Below are 22,202 nucleotides of genomic sequence, written 5' to 3'. Positions count from 1 at the left end.
GTGTTCTAGATGGTGTAGCTCAGTTGGTGGGAGCATTATCCCATAGACCAAAAGGTTATGAGGTTTGATCCCTGGCCAGGGCACATGCCTAGGTTGCTGGTTGGGTTCCCACTTGGGGTGTGTGCAAGAGGCAACCAATCAATGTTTCTCTCTCACATTGATGTTTCTCTCTCTCTCCCTCCTCCTTTCCCCCTCTAAAAATCAATAAACATGTCCTCTGGTGAGGGTTAAAAGAAATAAAGAAAATAACTGGTGTGTAGTGTATACAGGGTAGATAGGTGAACAAAGGAATGATTCTCATTCTGAGAGGGGTGGAGCAGGACAGAGCAAGATTTCATCCCCCTCGCTACTCAGAATGGTGCGTAATTTAAAAGGTACGGATTGTTTATTTCTGGAATTCTCCATTTAATATTTTTGGACTGCGGTTGTCGAAGGGTAACTAAAGCAGAAAGGGAAACTGCAGATAAAGGGGACTATTGTATTAATACCAGACAAAGCACACTCAAAAATAAGGGTAGTTATTAGAGGTAAAGAACATTTCATAATGATAAGAAGGTCAATTCATTAAGAAGATAGACATATCTTTTTTTATATTTATAAGATATACATATTATAAAGATATATCTTTACATATAAATATGTAAATATGCAGAGTATATGTATATGTTATAGGTGAATTCATTCCATTCACATTAAACCTTAACTGTTCCGTGCATGTACTCCAAACCAATAGTTAGGGGGCGCTAGCGTTTCAAAATCAGGTATGTCGGTCCCAAGATTCTCCAAAGTTCAAATTTTGCCATGGGAATGCTGCCATTGTACGACTTTTGAGGAAAGTTCTTCTCAGGATAAGTGACTCAGCGATCCGCATCTCTCACCACCCCGGGATCAGTAGAAGTGGATGAAAGAGAATAAGAACTGATGAATGCTGCTTGCTTTCCTCAAGAGGTCACGTCTCGCAGCGATTCCACCTAGGGCGGACAGTTATTTGTCATCTGGGTCTCTAACAAGGTACTCAGGGACTAGGATATGAGCACTCAAGTTTCTTCCTGAGGGACTGCATACCTACCTTCCTATCACTTGAAGGCTCAGACCCCATTCTCCACGCAACCCAGCTTACCACTCACCAGATACATCCAGATCCAGAAAGCAGAACTGTAGAGGGCACCCTGAGCTTGGTGCCTGACACCATAGCTTACCTGCCAGATAAGTGGGGAGAGGGGAAAACAGGTGGATGCAGACGGTAAGACCAAGAGTTCTGGAGTCAATCAAACGTGCTGTGTGACACTGGGCAAGTGACTTTGCCTCTCTGAGCCCTGACACTTTGTCTTCATATTAGATGTATAAACAGGACCAGAAAGTCTTCATATATGTAAGCGTACTGGCTCCAATATCAAAATGTTTAACAAGAGTGGCCTTCGGGACCAAGAGGACCTGAGCGATTTGACCTTTCTGTGCCTCAAAATCTTCCTCTGAAGAATAGGAATAACGGCAAAATAAATAAAAGAATGAAGAGGGAACTTTGGGTACAAAGGCAGAGAAGTGTGTAAAAGGAATGTTGTATCGGGGGAGAAGAGCACTTCTTTCTAATTGTAACTTGGGTTTCTTGGAGATAGGACAACTGTGAGAGAAGAGGAGGAGGAGGCCATGGATGGCTTTAAGTTGATTTTTCCGCAGCCCCAAACTGAGTTTGATCTACATGCCTGCAGGGTGCGTTTCCCAGTTTGGACGCTGTGGGGCGCTGGTACATCGCCGCACCAGTAGGTTTTTTCTGAGGTTGTTCAAGACCAGGAAAAAATTAAAAACAAATCTAATGTTTGAAAAAAAAAAGTGTGTTAAATCAAAATTAAAACTTTCGAATGAAATTTCTTTGTAGGCCAACATGACATCAACTTCATTCATTGTTGGCATAACGTTTTCCCCAAAACGTTATTACATTGAAAAGTTAACTGGGTTAGACGTCCTCCATTTGCAAGAATTCCTGGAGGTGCACAATAAATAAATGAGTTTTTTATGCCATGTAAATAATTTCAAAAGAAAAAATATAACCATTCTTTCTACTTTAAAAAATATTTTATTTATTTATTTTTAGAGGGAAAGGGAAGGAGAAAGAGTAGGAGAGAAACATCAATGTGTGGTTGCCTCTCATGTGTCCCCTACTGGGGACCTGGTGGGCAACCCAGGCAAGTGTCATGACTGGGAGTCAAACCAGCGACCCTTTGCTTCACAGGCCCATGCTTAACCATTTTATCTACATTAAAAAATTTTTTTTATTGATTATGCTGTTACAGTTGTTCTATTCCCCCCTTCATTCTCCTCCACCCTACTCCCCCATCCCCACCATTACCCCCCCTTTAGTTTATGACCATGTGTCTCAAGTCCTTTAGATTCTATATTTCCCATGCTATTCTTGTCCCCCCATCTATTTTCTATCTACTGTCTATGCTACTTATTTTCTGTACCTTCTCCCCCCTTCTCCTCCTCCCACTCCCCTGTTGCTAACCCTCCTTGAGATCTTCATTTCTATGTTTCCACTCCTGATCTAGCTGTCCTTTTAGTTTGCTTTTGTTTTAGGTGTGGTTGTTAATAACTGTGAGTTTGTTGTCCTTTCACTGTTCATGTTTCTTTAACTTCTTTTTCTTAGATAAGTCCCTTTAACATTTCATATAATAAGGGCTTAGTGATGATGAACTCCTTGAATTTGATCTTATCTGAGAAGCACTTTATCTGTCCTTCCATTCTAAATGAAAGTTTTGCTGGATAGAGCAATCTTGGTTGTAGGTCTTTGGATTTCATGACTTGGAATACCTCTTTCCAGCCCCTTCTTGCCTGGAAGGTCTCTTTTGAGAAATCAGCTGACAGTCTAATGGGGACTCCTTTGTAGGTGACTGTCCCCTTAGCTCTTGCTGCTTCTAGGATTCTCTCCTTCATTTTAATTTTGGCTAATGTAATTATGATGTGCCTTGGTGTGTTTCTTCTTGGGTCCAACTTCTTTGGGACTCTCTGAGCTTCATGCATTTCCTGGAAGTCTATTTCCTTTGCCAGATTGGGGAAATTCTCCTTTATTATTTGTGCAAATAAGTTTTCCACTGGTGGCTGTGCCTTTCCCCCTTGTGGTACCCCTATAATTCGGATGTTGGAGCGTTTAAAGATGTCCTGGAGGTTCCTAAGACTCTCCTCATTTCTTTGAATTCTTGCTTCCTGACTCTTTTCTGTTTGGCCATTATTTGCTTTCTTCTGGTCCACTCCATTGATCTGAGTCCCAGTTTCCTTTTCATTGCTATTGGTTTCCTGTGCAATTCCATTCATTTCAATTAGTTTCGCCTTCATATATTTGTCTAATTTGTGGCTATAATCAACCAGTTCTGTGAGGATCCTGATGACCAGTGTTTTAAACTGTGCGTCTGAGAGTTTTGCTATTTCTTCATTGCTTAGATCTATGGGCTCTGGAGCTTTGAGATCTTGCGACATTTTTGGTCTGTTCTGGCCCTTTAAGTGTGAGAAGCGGTGCCTTGGACTCCCAGGTCGCTGGGTTGTGACCCTGTATGTGGGGCGTGGTCAGAGCGGGGAAATGGCGGCGCCCTCCATCCACTGCCGCTCGCGGGCCGGTCCAAACGCCCACTCCCTCGCCTGTCCGCCCGCGCACAAATGCGCGACCACAGTCAACACGCAGCACTGCTCCCCCGCTGTCTCCCCCGCGGTCGCTCGCCTGGTGGCTCTCTCGGTCGCTCACTAGGTCCAACCCTGCGCCTGAATTCCGCGAGTCTGGATTCTGCGCCTGAGTCCGTCTGACCGAGTCCTCCTGTGCAACCCCTCACCACCCGCTGGTTTCGCCCCTTACCAGTCAGGCTGAAGAATTTGTTGTTAACGGACTTCCGAAAAGTTCAATTTTCCGTGTTCTGGCTGTGTTTTTTGTTGCTAATATTTAGTTGTCTCTAAACTTGGTTGTGTGAGAAGGCACGGCACATCCACCTATACCTCCATCTTGGCGGAAGTCTCCATTTTATCTACTTTTTAAGCAGAGGAAGAAACAGATGTAATAATGATGCTTTCGAACACATTTGCCACAAGGCAGGGCAGGGTCCCCACAAGTGCTGGTGCTCAGGGTGCCCCCGCCAGCCTCCTGCTTTCAAAAGTGCTGTTCCTTTGGCCTGACTCCCTTCCCTTACCACTGTGGCCAACTAAATTCCTACTCATTCTTCATGTCTCATCTCAGAGTCACCTCTTCAGTGAAGCCTTCTCTGACCACAGATTGGGTCCCGGTGGCCCTCTCTCATAGCATCACATACTTCAGAGCTCACGTCACATTATAACCATAAACTTGTGAAATGTGCAAATATGGACTTCTGCCTGCCTTCTCCACTCAGCTGTGAGCTGGGTGAGGGGTGAGATGTTTTCTTCACCTGGCCTAGGCCTTGACACATAGTAGATGCTCAATAACAAATGAATGAATGAATGAAGAGGTTCATGAGCATGTAGATCTGTTCTTGTACAACCTTTCTACTCAATTCAAAATTCATATGATCCCCTTAGAAAAATGTGAATACTAGCTCACAAGGTCCTTTTGGAAACCCCTGGTTATTGTTTCGACGACAGTGCCTGTCCTTCTGCCAGCCCACTGCTCCCAGCCCCATGCTGAGTAGCACTGGAAAAGCAGAGAAAGCTCTGTTCAAGACCCTGCCCTGAGAAGTTCCAGTTGTGGTGGGCACACAGAGTTGGACACAGATACTGCTGTCCCAAATGTTTAGCGATGGGCTGAAACCAGGGTCCTGGGGTTGGTGAGCAGAGAAGGAAAAATGTCTTGGAGAAAAGAGGTGCTTTGACCCCGGCCTGGACAGCAGTGTGAGGAATCATTAGTCTGGAGGGATGGGGGCACTCCTAGCAGAAAGACTGCATATACAAAGGTCTTGAAGCTTGAGGAAGCATGATTTTAGGAGAGAGAGGGTATGGGAACTAACCGTAGAGGGGACTGGCAAGGTCAGCTGAAGCCATGTTGTAAATGATCCTGATGCCACGCAGGTGAGGTTGGAGTACATCCCACAACAAGAGAATGGACCTGCATCAGCTACTGTTGAAATAGGGCAGGCAGGATAGGCAAGTTGTTCCAAGGAGAATCAGACAGCACTGCTAGGAAACCAGAGGAGAAAGTAGTGCGCTGCACTAACCTCAGGGGGGCGCCATTCACACAGACTGCAACGGGAAGGGTACACACACACACACACACACACACACACACACAGAGGAATTATGCCATAGCAGCACTTCATGTATGGAGAAAACTGAAAAACTTACATTTATGTCCATTTTTTAAAAGATTTTATTTATTTATTTTTAGAGAGAGGAGAAGGGAGGGAGAAAAAGAGGGCGAGAAACATCAGTGTGTGGTTGCCTCTCATATGCCCCCAACTGGGGACCTGGCCTGCAAGCCAGTCATGTGCCCTGACTGGGAATCCAACAAGCAACCCTTTAGTTTGCAGGCTAGCACTCAATCCACTGAGCCACACCAGCCAGGGCCATTCATGTTCATTTTTATCTTCCAAAATCTTCTGAAGAGATTAGAGAATGAAGAAAAGACTTGAACATTTGAACACCTCACCAAAAGGATGTACAGATGACAAAGATGCAAATGAAGAGATGTACGACATCATTAACCACTAGGGAAATGCAAATTAAAGCCAGGATGCGATATTGTGACACACTTACCAGAACGGCTAAAATTGAAACTCTGACAATGCCGCTGCAGTCAAGGGTGCAGAGCGAGCAGGAGTCTCACGCATTAGTGGTGGGGGCAAGGAGACAGTGAGGCTGCTCTGGAAAATGGGTTGACAGTTTCTTATAAGTTAAACTCACACTTCATATAAACCTGCAATCTCATTCCTGGGTGTTTCCCCTGGGGAAATGGAAACATGTTTCCAGCCTAAACCTGGAAACAACCTAAATTCCTTCAACTACAAAATGTCTAAAACAAAACAGAGCAAAGCAGTGGTTCATCCATCCAGTGGAACGATATTCAGCAGTGAAAGGGAATGAACTACGGACACAGACCACTGGAAGGTTCTCGAGAGTATGGTGCTGAGTAGGAGCAGCCAGTCTCAAAAGGCAGTGCACCTGAGGGTGTGACTTACCTCACGGTCTCAGAATGACGGCTCAGGGGCTGTGCTGCTCCAATGAAGGGCACCAAGGGTTAGGGAAGGGGTGACTCAGAGGCGCAGTGTCAGGGGGTTTCTCTGGGGAGACAGAAGAGCTGTTTCCTGATTGTGGCGGCGACTGCAGGATCTGCGCAAGCGGCAGAACGTTGGGGAGCCCTTCAGAGCAGTGGCGTGCACGTAAGATCACTGAGCACCAAGTAAGGCTTTTTGTCAACAGTATTATACCAAAGTCAAGGTGCTGGTTTTTTTAAATGAGAGTACAAATGTATAATTATGTATAACGATCATATATAAACATAAAATATATAATAATTACATGGATACATTATGTAATATATAATTATCTATTTTTTATGTAGTTGTAAGGTGGTTTATTGGGGAGGCTGAGTGAAGGGCTCTTGGGACCGTACTGTTCACAACTTCTAGGTGGGCCTCAAATTACTTCAGAATTAATCGTTGTTTTTTTTATAATAAAAAGAATGTGCACTTTGCTAACTTTTTCTATTTCACCAGGTTGACTTTTTAGCTTTCATCCTATTTTGATGTGCTTGGCACATCAAATGCAGTTCCTATGCACCAAGGTGAGTAGATTCACTGATTGTATTGTCCATTTTTTTCTCAACCCATCATCAAAAATAAACCTGCGACATACAAGTACACAAGATGGCCAAAATGCCAACCAAACAGTGCTGGTGGGGACCCTTCGGCCTCTGAAACGGGCCGTGTCAGCTGCGTCACAAGGGGAGAAAACAGGGACAGAGAAAGGGTCTGTGACGAGACATGACCGAGCGCTGTTCAATTGTCAAAAGCCTATTTGTGACAAGCATTCTTGTCCACGACCCTCGGCCATGAATTTGGCCCCAGGGTACCTCGAAGCTTCAGTGTTATCGTTAGGGTGGCTTGACACAACCAAGAGTTTATGTCGTCCTGACAGTGTCCCTTTTTAATTTCAATGTGGAGACATTTTATATTTATCACACCGTTACGACAGCAGTGCACTATTTAGTTTGAAGATAAATGTACATGCAGTGGATGTGTATGCACACGCACATTTTACCAGCAGATGTGCAAGGTCAAAATATTTGGAATGTAAAATGATGCTCAACATCACTCATCAGGGAAATGCAAGTGGAAACTTGAGACGACACCCCACACCCATCAGGTCGGCCGACTTACAAAAACGGAGGACACGTGCTGGTGAGGGTGTGCAGAACCTCAAATGCCTGTGAGCTACTGCGGGGATCATAAATTGATGCAGCCACTGTGAGACATAGTATTGAGGTTCCTAAACAAATTAAAAATAGAATGACCAGGGGACCCAGCAATTTCACCTCTGGGTAGACCCCAAAAGAATTGAAAGCAGGGTCTTGAAGAGATGTTTGTGTACCCGTGTTCATAACAACGTAATTCACAACAGCTAAAACATGGAAGCAAACCAAGTGCTTATTAATGAACAAGCAAAACATGGTGTGTGCACACAACAGAATATTACTCAGCCGAGAGAGAGAAGGAAATCTGACACAAGCCACAATGAACCTGGAGGGCAACGTGCTGAGCGAAATAGGCCAGTCACAAAGGACAGATGCTATGTACTCTCACGTATATCAGGTACTTAGAGCAGTCGAGATCATAAAGACGGAAAGTGAAATGGAGGCAGCCAGGGGCCGGGAGGGATGACAGGGAGCTAGTGGTTAACGGGGACAGACTGCCCGTTCCCTGGGTGCAGAGAGACCCGTAAACCGGATGGTGGCACAACAGTGTGAATGTGCTCAGTGCCCCTGACCTGGACACTTAGCAGTGGTTGAGATGGTAAATGTTATGTTATATGTATTGTAACACATTTTTCAAATGTGAAAAGAGCAGGCATTGAGATACCACCCAAGGGCCCACGATAACAAGGGTTGAGGATGTGTCGAAATGCAAACCCTTGTGTATCGCTGGTGGGAATGTAAGATGGTGCAGCCGTCGTGGGGAAGTTTGGCGGTTCCTCAAAAGGCCAAACACAGACAGGAACAAGCATAAGGGACACATGGGCAACAAGTAAGGGGGGTGGGAATGGGAGGGAGGTGGGGAGCACTGGGGGGTTGGGCAGGGGTGGGAGTAAAAGACAGAAAACTGTACTTGAACAACAATGAAAATAAATAAATTTCTTTGAAAACGTAAAAAAAAAAAAGCTGCATGACTCGGCACCCCACTCCCAGGGCTGTCCCCCAAAGAACTGAACACTGGGATGCAGGCGGAAACTCGCCCTCCAGTGCTCGTAACAGCGCTGCTCACGACCACCAAAAGGTGGACACAGCCCGGATGCCCATCAAAGACTGAACGGATAACCAAAGGTGGTCCATCTATGCAGTGGAAAGTCGCTCAGCCACAGAAAGGCTGAGACTCTGACACAGGCTACAATGTGGATACATCCTGAAAACACTACGCCGAATGGTAGAAGCCAGACACAAAAGGTTGGGTGGTGCACGGTCCCATTTGTAGGAAATGCCCAGAACAGGCAAATCCGTAGAGACAGGAAGCCAACTGGCAGCTGCCAGAGGTGGGGGTGGGGGGTGGGGGGAGGGGAAGTGAGCAGTGACTGATGGTGGGGACAGAGTATTATTTTGGAGTGATGAAAATGTTCTGGAACTAGACAGAGGTTGTACATCTTTGTAAGTGTAGCAAATGCCACACTTTAAAATGGTTCATTTATTTTATGTGACTCTCACCTCAATTAAAAAAAAAATGAATGTTAGGAAGCTGTTGTTCCAGTGGTGGAGAGCCACAGACACACCCAGCAGCTGGCAGGTCTGGCAGAGAGGGCGGAGATTCCGCTGGGCCCAGGCCCCACAGCGGGGAGTCCCCCAAAGAAGGCCAGAGCCCCCACCACTCCAGGCTCAGGAGTGGAGGGAAGAGCCCAGAACAAGCTGCAGTCGCCTCGTCCCTGAAGATGTGAGCCCAACAGGACAGAATATGGGGTAGACAATCAGCAGGTGCCCCAACAGGACAAGAGGGACTGAACCAGAGCTGCAAGGCTGGATGGCGAACTGGACTCTGCCAGGCCCTGGCGTTCCCTCCAGTGGGGCCCAGCCCGGCCTCCGCATTGCGCTGGGCCCTGGGTGCTCCCCCAGCAACACCCGGCTCACTTCCCCAGCCTTGCAGCCTGAGGGGACACCTCCCAAGGGTGAGTGGGGACAGAGGGAGGCAGGGAACGAAATCAGCATGCTCAGGCCTTGCTGCATGACCACAGGGAAGTGACTTTGCTTCTCTGGGCCTCAGTTCATTTGTCTGTACAATGGAAAATAAAACACAAAGATAGGAAATGCCCAGTGTGTGTAAACCCTGCTAGGAGGTTCCAGCTTCTGGGTCTTTCATTGAAGAGTCTTAAAAAGCTTCAGAACAAAAGAGACTGAGATACTGAGTAGTTGGCAGTTCTCGCCTTTTCATTCTATAAATGGAAGGAACCCTGCCTGCCTCAGAGGGTTGTGTATGTCCTGAGGCACTCAGCCTCCTGCTCACGGTGGCAGGCACACAGGAAGCAGGTAAGAAGCGAGGCAGTAGGGAGGTGGTGAGGCGTTCTAGGCAGCGCAGAGGCAGGTCATCGCACCACCTTGGCGGTGGCCGCTGCATGGCCTGGACTAAAAGAGCGAGCTGGGGTCAAAGAGGCCAGAGAAAGGGCAGGTATGAAGTCCAAGAGCGGCAAGGTGAGAATCTGGCGGGGCACCGGAAGGAGAGAAGGGGCCAGAAAGAAGACAGAGAGGCCGGTAAAACCGGCAGGCCGGGCGCGGTGAGTGGGGCAGGAAGCCTGGCTGCCACCCGCTTCTCTGGCCCAGGAGGCTGGGCTCGGGCACCGATGATGAAGAACAGGACTGGGGCAGACGCTGAACTGGGCTGGACCCAGGGTCTGCGGGGGGCTTGGGAATTCAGCAAAGGTGGGGCACCCAAGAGGTATGTCTGGACCTTCAGGATGAGAGCTTAAGGGACACAGTGACCTGGACCAGACAATGGGTGTGGAGTCCATCATTTACTTGCTCACCCATCTGGTCTTCTCCCAGTGACCTCCTTGAAAGTAGGTGGGGACCGTGATGTGATTGAGCAGAGATCATAATTAAGTTGGAACACACTCGTATTCATCACTGGGCTGAAGAAGTCAAAGGCCCGCTCAGGTCTCCTTACTCCCCGGCTGGCCTTTTCCCATCTCCGCCTCCTGCCCTCTCCTGTCCCCTCCCCCTCGCTCTTCCTCTGCCTCCCCTCCTCCCTTCCTCTCTCTGAGAAAACCAACACCCTACATCGAGTGTTCATCACTCCCGTGCACATTTTTTACTTTTCTACAGGGGCCTATCCACAGGCAACACACAAAACTGTGCCGTGTGTTCTTACAATGCACAGACGTGGCATTGTTCTGTGCGCCTCCTTCTACAGCTGCTTTCCTTCTGTCTGCCCAGCGTGACGCCCTCCGATTCCGCCAGGCGGGTGTGAGCAGTTCCACGTCTCCTGCGTTCCGTGGCTGCAGAGGCACCAGCGAGTGCCAGGGTCACTCCTATGCGTGTCCCCCAACCGTGACACTTCCCTTTCCAAACGCCCCTTCAGGGGACGTGCACCTTCAGGAGGTCCTCTGCGGTGGAATTGCTGGGTCAGGAGGGGACCCCGTCTCTGTCACCATGTCAGATTTCCTACCCTCAGCCTGGGGAATGTGTCACTGAAGATGCTCCATCAGCAGTGACCCTGGGGGTGCAGACTCCCCGGGCAGAGGAGAGCAGCTGGGCAGCAGGCAGACGAACCGCACAGCGGTTCCTGTCCGGGTCCAGACAACACAGCCCTGGGAGGGCAAGGTCCGAGCGGCCACTAGGGGTGGAGCCCTAGGAGAGGGAAGGGTTTGGGGTGGGTCTTTGAAAGCTGAAGAGCAGCCCCAGGGGAAGAGCGTGAGAGGGGTCCCCCCCCCGCCCGTGCGAAGGCCCAGAGGCAGGACCGATCTGGGAGGACAGACCTGCCCTGCTGGGGGGCAGCGAGGGGAGGGTGGACACCGAGGAGACCAGCAGGGGCTAGACTTGGCAAGATTTGGATTTCTTCGTACTTTTTTTGTTTTCAACATTCCACATATATGCGATACCATTTTTCTTTCTGTCTGACTTGTCTCACTTTGCACGAGGCCCTCAAGGTCCACTCAGGTTGGCACTGACGGCAGATGTCCTTCTTTTCGATGGTGTGAATACGCCCCACTCTGCCGATCCCTTCATCCACTGCCGTCACCCAGGTTGTTTGTTCCGGGTCTTGGCCACTGTCAACAATGCTGCGTGAACACGGGGCATAGACCTCGTTGACATCCTGTTTATTGGATGCATAGGAACACATGTAAAGTTTTCAAGAAATGTTTAAAGTGTTTCATTTGAATCACATCTTTTTAAATCATTTGGAGATAACCTAACAAGGAACTTGCATGATAGCAAATTAAAGCATCAGAGTGTTTTGTGAATTTTGCCTGAACCTTAGAATTACATTATATCAGTACAACATCCAAGAAAGTCTTCATTTAAATATCTTTTCACTGAAATGACATTTCTAAACCGCCACCGGAACATTACAAATGTCATTTGATTAGGTTTCAGATTCAATAAATTGAATTCTAGTTTTTACTCTTTCCAGATTTATTTCAGATGTCGTTCTGAAATAAATCACAGCCTCGTGATTAACAACAGATCTTAAACTGCCTTCGAAGTCTTGAATTTCACTTTCTAAATAAATTATGGAAACAATCTCAGTGACACTGTTGAAGCTTCATGGATCATGTTGAAGTTTTTACTGACCTACGTGGCTTCCCAGAGATGGCAGCGTCCTTCCCGCCCAGGAGTTTGGCCGCGAGCGCATCTGCGGGTCTGACGGTGTCAGCATGCCCACGCCAAGATGGCATTTTTTCACATTCTGTGATTTCATACCTGAACAGTCTAAGTTATTTTTTTACATTTTAAGTATATTTTATTGATTATGCTCTTACGGTTGTGTCATTTTACTCTCCCCTTTATCTCCCTCCACCCTGCATCCCACCTCCCTCCAGCAATCCCCCACTTCGTTCATGTCCATGGGTCGTACATATAAGTTCCTTGGCTTCTCCATTTCCTATATTATTCTTAACCACCCCCTGTCTATTTTATACCTACGAATTATACTTCTTATTCCCTGTACCTTTTCCCCATTCTTCCCCACCTGCTCTCCACCAATGACCCTCCATGTGATCTCTATTTCTGTGATTCTGTTTCTGTTCTAGTTGTTTGCTTAGATTTCTGGGGTTTTTTTGTTTTTTTTTAGTTTTGGTTGTTGATAGTTGTGAGTTTGTAGTCACTTTACTGTTCATAGTTGTGTTCTTCTTTTTCTTAGAAATAGTCCCTTAAACATTTCATATAATAAGGGCTTGGTGATGACAAACTCCTTTAATTCGACCTTATCCGAGAAACACTTTATCTGTCCTTCCATTCTAAATGATAGCTTTGCTGGATAGAGTAATCTTGAATGTAGGTCCTTGCCTTTCATAACTTTGAATACTTTTTTCCAGCCTCTTCTCATCTGCAAGGTTTCTTTTGAGAAGTCAACTGATAGTCTTATAGGAATTCCTTTGTAGGTAACTGTCTCCTTTTCTCTTGCTGCTTTCAAGATTCTCTCCTTATCTTTAATCTTGGGTGATGGAATTATGATGTGTCTTGGTGTGTGCTTCCCTGGGTCCAACTTCTTTGGTACTCTCTGAGCTTCCTGGACTTCCTGGAAGTCCATTTCCTTTACCAGATTGGGGAAGTTTTCCTTCATTTTTTTTAATAAGTTTTCAATTTCTTGGTCTTCCTCTTCTCCTTCTGGCACCCCTAGAATTTGGATGTTGGAACGTTTAAAGTTGTTCTGGAAGTTCCTAAGCCTCTCCTCATTTTTTTGAATTCTTGTTTCTTCATTCTGTTCTGGTTGTGATTTGAGTCCCAATTTCCTTCCCTTCACAGTTGGTTCCCTGTATATTTTTCTTTGTTTCACTTTGCATGGCCTTCACTTCTTCCTCTATTTTGTGTCTGTACGTAATCATTTTTGTGAGCATCCTGATTACCATGTTTTAAACTGTGTATCTGATAGGCTGGTTATCTCCTTGTTGCTTAGTTCTCTTTCTGGAGTTGATTTGTTCTTTCATTTGGGCCATATTTCTTTGTCTTGGCACAGCTGTTACATTTTACGTTGTGAAGGACAGAGCCTTAGGTGTTTACTTGTTGGGGGGGGCAACCCACTTCACTGTGTTGTGGTGCTGTTATGTGATGGAGGGGTCAGAAAGGAAACTATGTCTCTTGCTTGGCTCTTGCCCCGTTTCAGTCACTTCCCCCACTACCCATAAGCAAATTTGGCCCTTGGTGCTGATTCCTGGGTGGGTGGGCTTGTGTACATTCTAGGACCCTGTGGGTCTCTCCTGTACAACAAAGCCGGGTGAGGCTGGGAGTTTCTCCCACCAGGGCAACCCCCATGGTTTTTTACAGCCAGGTGTTTTGAGGCTTTAGTTTACCCACGCTGGAACCCTGAGTTGTGTGGTCTGTCTCACTCCCCTGCTGTTGCTCCCAACTTATCCACGTGCAAATGTGGGGCCAACCGGTCTTCCAGCTGCTACCTCGCCCACCTGGTCAGTTGCCTTGCTGTGCATCCTCTCCACCCTGGCTGCCCATCTTCACCTCTCCTACCCATCTGGATGAATATTTCTTCCTTAACTCCTTGGTAGTTGAGCTTCCATAGAGTTTGATTTTCTGGCCATTCTGGTTGTTTTTTGTTTTTAAACTTGTTGTTCTTTCAGTTGTGGGAGGAGGCAAAGTGTGTCTACCTACACCTCCATCTTGGCCGGAGTCCTGAAAAGTCTCAATTATTTTTAAGTGTACATTAGTGTGTTATGAAAGTCTTATGTTACTTTCAAAATGCTTTTTGTCTGCTCCAACATTCTTTGACATAAAAAAATTGTTTCCAGAACCTTTTTATTATTTACATGCTTTTTAGTGTGAAACTGACTAATGGTGTCCTTTTCATTTTTCCTCATTGACTATTACAAATTTTCTTTATTTGAGTCAAAATGAATAAAACATGATTGTCATTCAGATGAAATATTTAACTATCGGCCTTTCCAACTTTAGTGAACACCATTTGTGTCCAATATCTATATCCTTATACCCTAAACTACCCATATTTTAATTTTTAAATTTTTTTTATTGCCACACTGTAAACTAATTGTTACACTTAACAGAGAGTCTTACACAGTAGCAGCACCGTTCCAGGTTGCTCTGACTTCTGCAAGTATCGGAGGCTCCAGGGCTGCGATTCACCATAAATATCATTTCTCCTCTTCTTTCCCACAAATACAGCAGATTTTTGGGGAAATCATGTTTAATGGGAACATTAAAAAGCTTACCCGAGCTTGGTTGCCTTTCCATTTTGGATACTTTCTTTTAATGTTTTATTATAAACTTTTGATTTTATAATGGAAAACATTGCACATTTGCGACTTACACAAAAATTGCAATGCACAAAGAATAAAAACCAAAGTAAATCTGAACCACTTAAAACTAGAGCCAACCTGGGAAGCTGAGGGTGAGGATGGACTGGCACCTCTCCTGTAAGCCAGAGCAATGCAAAAAGTTTTGTAAATGTTTCTCAGATGTCCCCAGTGTATCAAAGCTTATTGCAACATTCAACAACAATTAGCTTAAAATGTTGAGTTTACATCGCAGTCTATTGTTAATTTCACTATTCTTGGGAAGGACTCTAAGGGTATTTTCTAGCCTGTGCCAAATGTTTCCGCATTTGAGCAATGCGACAATCGTCCTGGTGCATACTGTCTGTACGCCAGCTTTGGATTCACAATAGAAGGCATGGCTGCTCTTGACAGGCGAGGACAGGCAATGTTTTGAGGAGTATTGGAGGTCCAATGGAGCAATCAAGGGGACAGTAGCTGGAGGGTATTTGGAGTGAAGAAGAGATTCTTTCACAGATGAGAGAATTTTGGAATCATGTGTCTTTGGGTTCTCCCCAAAGCAGGTCTGAGTCAAGGACTTGAATGCAAATAGTTTATTGAGAAGATAATCCCAGGAGATCTAATGAACATTTTGGAAAGAAAGCTGTGAATGAGTAGATTCGTGCTCTGGTCAATGAAGGGGCGATCCTTCTAGAGATCTCTGAGAGCTTGCAGAATACAACCCAGAACGGCCTCACTCAGGAGTGGTGAGGCCAGGACAGCCACCCGATAAGCCCTGCTCCTCAGTGTCCGAAGGTCACTCCAGGGGTGTCAACTCTCCGCACTTCCTTGTTACCCCATGTTTGAGCTGAGCCTGTTCCCGTGTCCTGGTAAATCCCTGGGTCATAGATACGGGTGGTGGCGGTGAGAAAGGGTCAGTGTACCCAGGAGCTATGCACCAAGCTGCAGGTGACATCTTGCAGGAGGGATGTACTCGCTGAGTGGTGTGTTCACTGATGGAAATGATGGGTGGGGGGAGGGGTCCTGTTGCAAGAGAAAGTGGGAGGGATTGATGAATTACTGAACCAATGGGGAGGGGGGGGCGGCGGCTGGCCTCTGCCAGGACCACGGACAGCTCTCTGACTCACCCAGGATGGCAGTGGGAAGGGCAAGCCTCACCTGGGTCTCTGAGTTCCTTCTCCAGGGCTTCTCACAAAACCCCGAGCAACAGTAGCTGCTGTTTATACTGTTCCTGAGCACGAACTTTCTTCCTGGGCTGGGGAACCTACGCATGATCCTGGCCATTGCCACCGAGGCCCAGCTCCACACACCCATGCACTTCTTCCCGACCATCCGGGCCTTTGTGTATCGCCAGTACACTGGCCAACCACCCATCAGGACACAAAGAGATCCCTCACTCTGACTGCCTGACCCAAATGTTCTTCATCTGATTTGCTGGCATTGACAGCTTCCTGCTGACTACAACGTCCTAGAACTACTATGAAGCCGTCTGTCACCCTCTGTACTGTGCCACATCTGTAATAGTGCAGCTCTGTGGCCTCTTCGTGGTGGCATCCTGGACCGAAGCCTTTGGAAATGTCCTGACCCACATGGTATTACTAATCTGCCTCTCATTCTGCCCCCACAATCGGGTGCCCCACTTCTTGTGTGACCTCAGCTCTCTGCTGAAGCTGGCCTGTTCTGACTCCTTTCTCAGCAGGCCACTTTGCGCACCCTGCCCACCATCACCCCCTAGTGGCACGTTGGACTCCTACACATGCATCTGTGCTGTCATGCTGAGGGTCCCATCCACCAGCGGCAGACAAGCAGAGGATTTTTCCACCTGTGGCTCTCATCTCTGTGGTGTCACTGTTCTACGGGACTCTCACTGGGGTTTATTTCAGCCCCACGTCCTCCCACAAGGCCGCTGCAGCGATGCCGAACCCCTTCATCTACAGCCAACGCAACAGCAACATGTAGGGCACCTTGGGGCCCTTGTTAGCAGGAAGACAGTTTTCAGTTAGTGACCACAGCATTGGATGTCTGTGTTGGTCTACAGGGTGCCCAGCCATCCTGAATTTCTCCGCCTGATCCCAATCTTAGATATTTCCTTCATATCGTTCTTGGTTCATTCGTTTGTGACTTTCATTCCTCCTACAGCTACTTAGTGAGGATGTGTTACATTTTAGGCACTCTTTTAAGGGCTGAAGGTACAGCAGGAAACAAACAAAATCCCTGTCTCAGCAGGAACCAACCTGCAGACACCTCGATTTCACACTTCTGATGTCCAGGACCCTGAGAAAATAAGTTCCCATCATTTATGCCACCCCATTTGTGGTAGTTTGTCACGGAAGGCCTAGGAAACTAATACAGCAAGCAAGCTGTTTATCCTACTACAGAAACTGGAACCAGAAGTGGGTGCTGCCATCACAAAAATGAAAAGTCAGTTGCATCAGCTGAGTGGGCTGGTGGTAGGATACATACATTTCAGGCTGGAAGGCTGGTGACCCTTGTTATGCCAAAGAACAGCATTTGAAATACCATCACCTGCAATAGCCTGAGAGGTAGACCATGTGTCTGTGGAGCCTGTGCTTCTGGAAGTGATTGGAAAGAGCTAGAATGTCACCGTGAGTTGGCTGCTCCTTGCTGCTTGTTGCAAGCAATTGTGAGAATGAAGTGATTTAGGCAAGAATTGGCCATTTTTTGGAGTCAGACACATCACAAGACAGGAAGAGCCAACAGCTTCCTGTTTCCCAAAACAGTGTAAACAAATCTTGCTTCTCACTGAAGGCTATTGTTTCAGATGTCCATTAACTAGGAGTGGCAAAGATGGAGGTACGTTGAAGAAGCAAAGGCAGCAAATTAAATAAACACAAGAACTCTGGCTAGAAAAGAACATTTGCCCTGGCTGGTGTGGCTCAGTGGATTGAGTGTCAGCCTGCAAACTGAAAGGTCGCCAGTTCGATTCCCAGTCAGGGCACAGGCCTGGGTTGCATGCCAGGTCCACAGTTGGAAGAGCATGAGAGGCAACTGATTGATGTGTCTCTCACACATCAATGTTTCTCTCCCTCTCTTTCTCCTTCCCTTCCCCTCTCTCTAAAAATAAATAAGTTAAATTTAAAAAAATGGATGTCGCCCTGGCTGGTGTAGCTCAGTGTATTGGGCGCGGGCCTGCAAACCAGAGGATTGCGGTTTGATTCCCAGTCAGGGCACATGCCTGGGTTGCAGGCCAGTTCCCAGCGGGGGACACACGAGAGGCAACCACACATTGATGTTTCTCGCCCTCTCTCCTTCCCTTACCCTCTAAAGATAAAATAAATAAAAGCTTTTTTTTTTAAAGAGAGAAATATCAATGTGTGGTTGCCTCTTGTGTGTCCCCCCACTGGCAACTGGCCTGCAACCCAGACATGTGCCCTGACTGGGAATCGAACCGCAATCCTCTGGTTCACAGGCCCACGCTCAATCCACTGAGCTATATCAGCCAGGGCTAAATAAAGTCTTTAAAAAATTAAAATTAAAATTAAAAAATGGATGTCATTCCTAGCAATGAAACTACTAGAAGCACCTAGACAAGATGCCTACTAAGCTTTTCAAAGGAACTATTTTGCTAAAGAAACAATCAGTTCACTTTGCAAAATTGTATGACTTTTGAGCCTTTGCATTTTGGGTCTTTTCTTACAGGGAGCTTCATCTGAAGCTTATGCCAAAGTGGGGCTTGAATCTCGGTGTCTCTGGTTTCCAGATTAACTGCTTCCAACCACGATGGGTAGTTCAGGCTGCAGTGTCACCGTCACCACCCCAATCGGCACCTGGTCAGGAAGGCAGCAGCCGGGGTGGGACCTAAACAGGCTAAGTCCTGAATCCCTAGACACGCCTTGGTGACAGGTGGCATCACAGAGAGAGCAAATGGATATCAAGGACTATAAAGGGCCTGGGAGTCTCCCGGCTTTCAAGTGGATACGTTAACCTGCCATGGTTTCACCGATGCTGGCAGAAGATACAAGACTCCAGAGTCAAAGACAAACGATTTCATTACAATGTGGTGGACAGCCTGAACTTCAAGCCTGCCTGTTCCTCCCAAGCCCCACGGGGATGCTGCAGGCCAACCCAGATTGGTCCTGGATGGACACTGGATTTGCACCCCAGCTGAGAAACTCCGAGGTCAGAAACCCCAGGCTTGTATCAAGTAGACTGCAAACAAGCCCACTCTCCTTTCATCTCAGAGAAGCTGTTGATCTTTGTTACATGGACAGCAAACAAGTCGCCCTCTGCTCCACAGGAAGAAACTCTCTCTACCTTTCACAGCTGTTTGCTGTTCAAACATCTTCGAAAATATAGCCAGCACAAGAAGCTGTCCGTGCCTCTGCTTGTGAGTTAAATGAAAATACCAGAAGCTCAGGGAGAATCGTCTCCCAATAGTGGCATCCAATGGGCAGTGGCTATCACCCATGACAGTAATTTGGGCTGGAAGTCAAGCATATGAGTCTGTTCAGGGTATAGTGTAATGGTTTAGCATGTAGATTGTAGAGTCAGCCTGGGTTCAAGTCTTGGTTCTGCCACTTTATAACTGTGTGACCGTCAGCAAGTACTTGACCTCTCTGCTCCAGCTTCTCCTGTAAAATAAGAATAATAAAAGCCCCTATCTCATAGGGTTATTGTGAAAATGAATATATGAGCTTACATATGCAAGGCACTTAGAAGAGTGCAGGCAGATTGAGGGCCATGTCAGTGTTAACTGTAATTATTATTAATTATCGTGACGATGCTGCCAAGCTTGTGGTCATGCCTGTTTTACCACATTTGTGGGCAAGGTATGTAACCCACACAGTTCCCTTGGAATCTGTCTCAGAGCATTTGGGGAGGGCACCAGGGTTCTTTCTCCCTCCTCCCCATGCTGACTTAATAAACGAGGCTGCAGGGCTGCAGTTGTGGTTTCAGAGTCCAGGGAATCTGAAATGAACTCAGGTTCAAATTCTGCCTTTGCCACGTGCCAGCTGTGTGACCTTGGGGAGCAACCTCCCAGCTGGGGACCTCCAAGTACTCACTGCACAAGAGTCTGGGTGAGGGGAGACTGAACCCTCCCATTCCCCACCCCACCCCTAGCCCCATGTGACCTGCTCAGCACACACTCTGGGTCCTTTTGATTATCATGTCATTATTCAATGAGCGAGACTCCATAGGGTGCAAGCAGAGAACGTCTTTGCTCTTTCTCCCCAGTACTTAGTAAATTTACTAAGTATATTTATTTAGTAAATTCACTTAGCAAAAATCCTGGCCCACCGGTTCTCTGCATGCCCCAAACTCCAAGAGAAACATGGTCTGTGGGGAGAAGGGTACCTCCTACTCTCCTCTGCCGTCTGATCCTTGCAGCCTCACCCAAGGTACACTCGGTGCCTCCCACCGTGGTCTTCAAATATGTAACACCCATCTCCACCACCCCCATCACACCATTCAGTGCTCCTTCAGATTTCCCTTCCATTGCTACCTCCTCGGGGAAGCCTTCCATGACTTCCACCCAAGGCTCATCAGGTCTCTGTGTTATATACCCCACTAACATTTTTATTTCACAGTGTTCCCCAAACCCACCCCACTCTTACCCAGGGTTCCTTCTTCCAGCAACTGCACGTTTAGGGATGGCAGTCCTTCTCCAGCTGCTGAAGCTGCTGTGGCCAGTGCAAAGATAGGTCAGAAGTGCTGGCGAATCAGCAACTGCCCCTCCCCTGCCACCCAACCAGGGAGCAGCCTTCAGGGAACGAGGATGGGGATTGGTGAATAAATAGCTCCCACACCCCTCAGCTCTGAGGACTCCGAAGAGGGTGCTCTCTGCTGCCTCCCAGAGGTCCAATCGGGAATGCGCCCAACTTGTCCAGAGTGGTAACAACTGGCTTCATTACTGCAGTTTCAAGAGGTTTCCTTTCTCTGTCTCACCTCCCAGCCCCTACCCAGGTCTCCTTGGGCTGCCTCCCAAGTAAATTACCTGCCCCAAAATTCTTGTCTCAGAGTCTGCTTCTCTGGGAGCCCAACCTCAGACAGCAGTTGGCCCCACCTACCCTGGCGAAGTTTGCAATAGTTTGCAGGTATTGGGCATCTCTCCACACAGTCTGAGTCGTGTACATCCTTGTGTCTTCAAAGCCCACCCCCAAGTGCCTGGCATATAGTAGATGCTCAGTAAATGGCCTTGAGTCTCCTAGCTGTGAGGTGGCCAGGATGGAAATGAGTCCTGTTCCCCTGCTCTGGTCCTCAGAAGCTCCCAGTTAGAAAGTCACGGTGCAGGAAGGGAGCTTACTCCATCCAAGCTATAAACAGCAGCCTCCACCTGCCTGGTGCCCCAGGCCACACAGCCTGGACAGCTGCTCCAGGGCCCCCAGGGGCCAGGAACCCCGGATGACCCTTCGGGCCTGGCCAGGGCTCCTAGAGTATCCATGAGGCAGGTACACGGAGAGCACATAACTCCAGTCCCAAGCCTCGGGGCAGGAGTGGGATGGCACAGCTGGGCTCTAAGGCCATTCCTAGCTCCCCTCTCCCCTCCCAGGCATCAGATTCCACCTCCGGGAGCTCCCTGAGCAAGAGACCGGTCCAAGGACAAGGGTCTGCCCTACAAGGCCACAGTGCAAGCAGACATCTCCATAGGGAGGGCTCCCTTTTCAAGCTGTGGTGTCAGACCTGGAATTAGCCACCCCACCTGTGCGGAGGCCAGTCTCAGGGTCCCCCAGGCACAGCAGGGGCAGAGGGAGCTGACCTCTGATGACTCAGCTCCAGACGGTCAGGGAATGGGGAGGGAGGGTTAGGACCTCTCTCCAGCTCTGTTCTAGAATCAGCTGGGTCAGGTTCCGGCTCTGCCTCTTCCAAGCTGGGTGACCCTAGGTGGGTCGCTCCGGACCTCAGCTTCCTCCTCTATAAAATGAGAATAAAAACATCCCCCTGCTTCAGGGTTCAGGGATACTGAAGAGAGATGCTTTGATTTGAGTGCTGAGAACCACGCTCGGCCCGTGGTGGGCACTCGGTGAACCGTAGTCCCTGACCTGCCCCTGGACTCCGCCCAGCCAGGACGAGGGCAGTGGGTTGGAGAAGAGACGGGGGAGGGTCGGGGCTGGGCCTCCTTGGCTCCCCAACATGGGGAGAAGTCAGTGTCCTCAGAGCATGAAAGGTGCAACAGAATGTTCCGTTTGCTACCATTTTGGCCCCAATACCTTTGGGTGGAGGACTTCTAACCATGATGAAGAGAAGGGAGCTAACCTAAGAGGCAGTGAAGGAATCAGGGCGGGGCAGAGGGGAGCTGAGAACTCTGGATCTTAGCCCAACCCCCGAGTGCCCCAGTGGTGCTGGCTGCTGCCCGTCTCTCTTTATCCCACTCCCTCTGCGACTTTGGGCAGGAAACACAGAAGCCTCCATCCCACATAGAAGTCTTGATGCTAGACTGGGAGTTCAGGGGTCTGTTCAGGAAGGCTTCCTGGAGGAGGAGTCATCCAATCTGGGTTTTGAAGGATAATTAGAAGTTTCTTAGTTCAAAAAGTGTGTGGAAGAGAGACAGTGTGAGTGTATAGAGGGGATTGTTTATTTTCATTAATGAGGATTTTGTAATCTACTGGGTGCCAGATGCTCAGGGGCCCACGGGCAAA

The sequence above is a fragment of the Artibeus jamaicensis genome, unplaced genomic scaffold (genome assembly GCF_021234435.1).
Source record: "Artibeus jamaicensis isolate MK-2021 breed Jamaican fruit bat unplaced genomic scaffold, CSHL_Jam_final contig_477, whole genome shotgun sequence".
Taxonomy (NCBI): domain Eukaryota; kingdom Metazoa; phylum Chordata; class Mammalia; order Chiroptera; family Phyllostomidae; genus Artibeus; species Artibeus jamaicensis.
The sequence above is the reverse complement of the archived record's forward strand: the minus strand, read 5'-3'. Positions refer to the sequence as shown.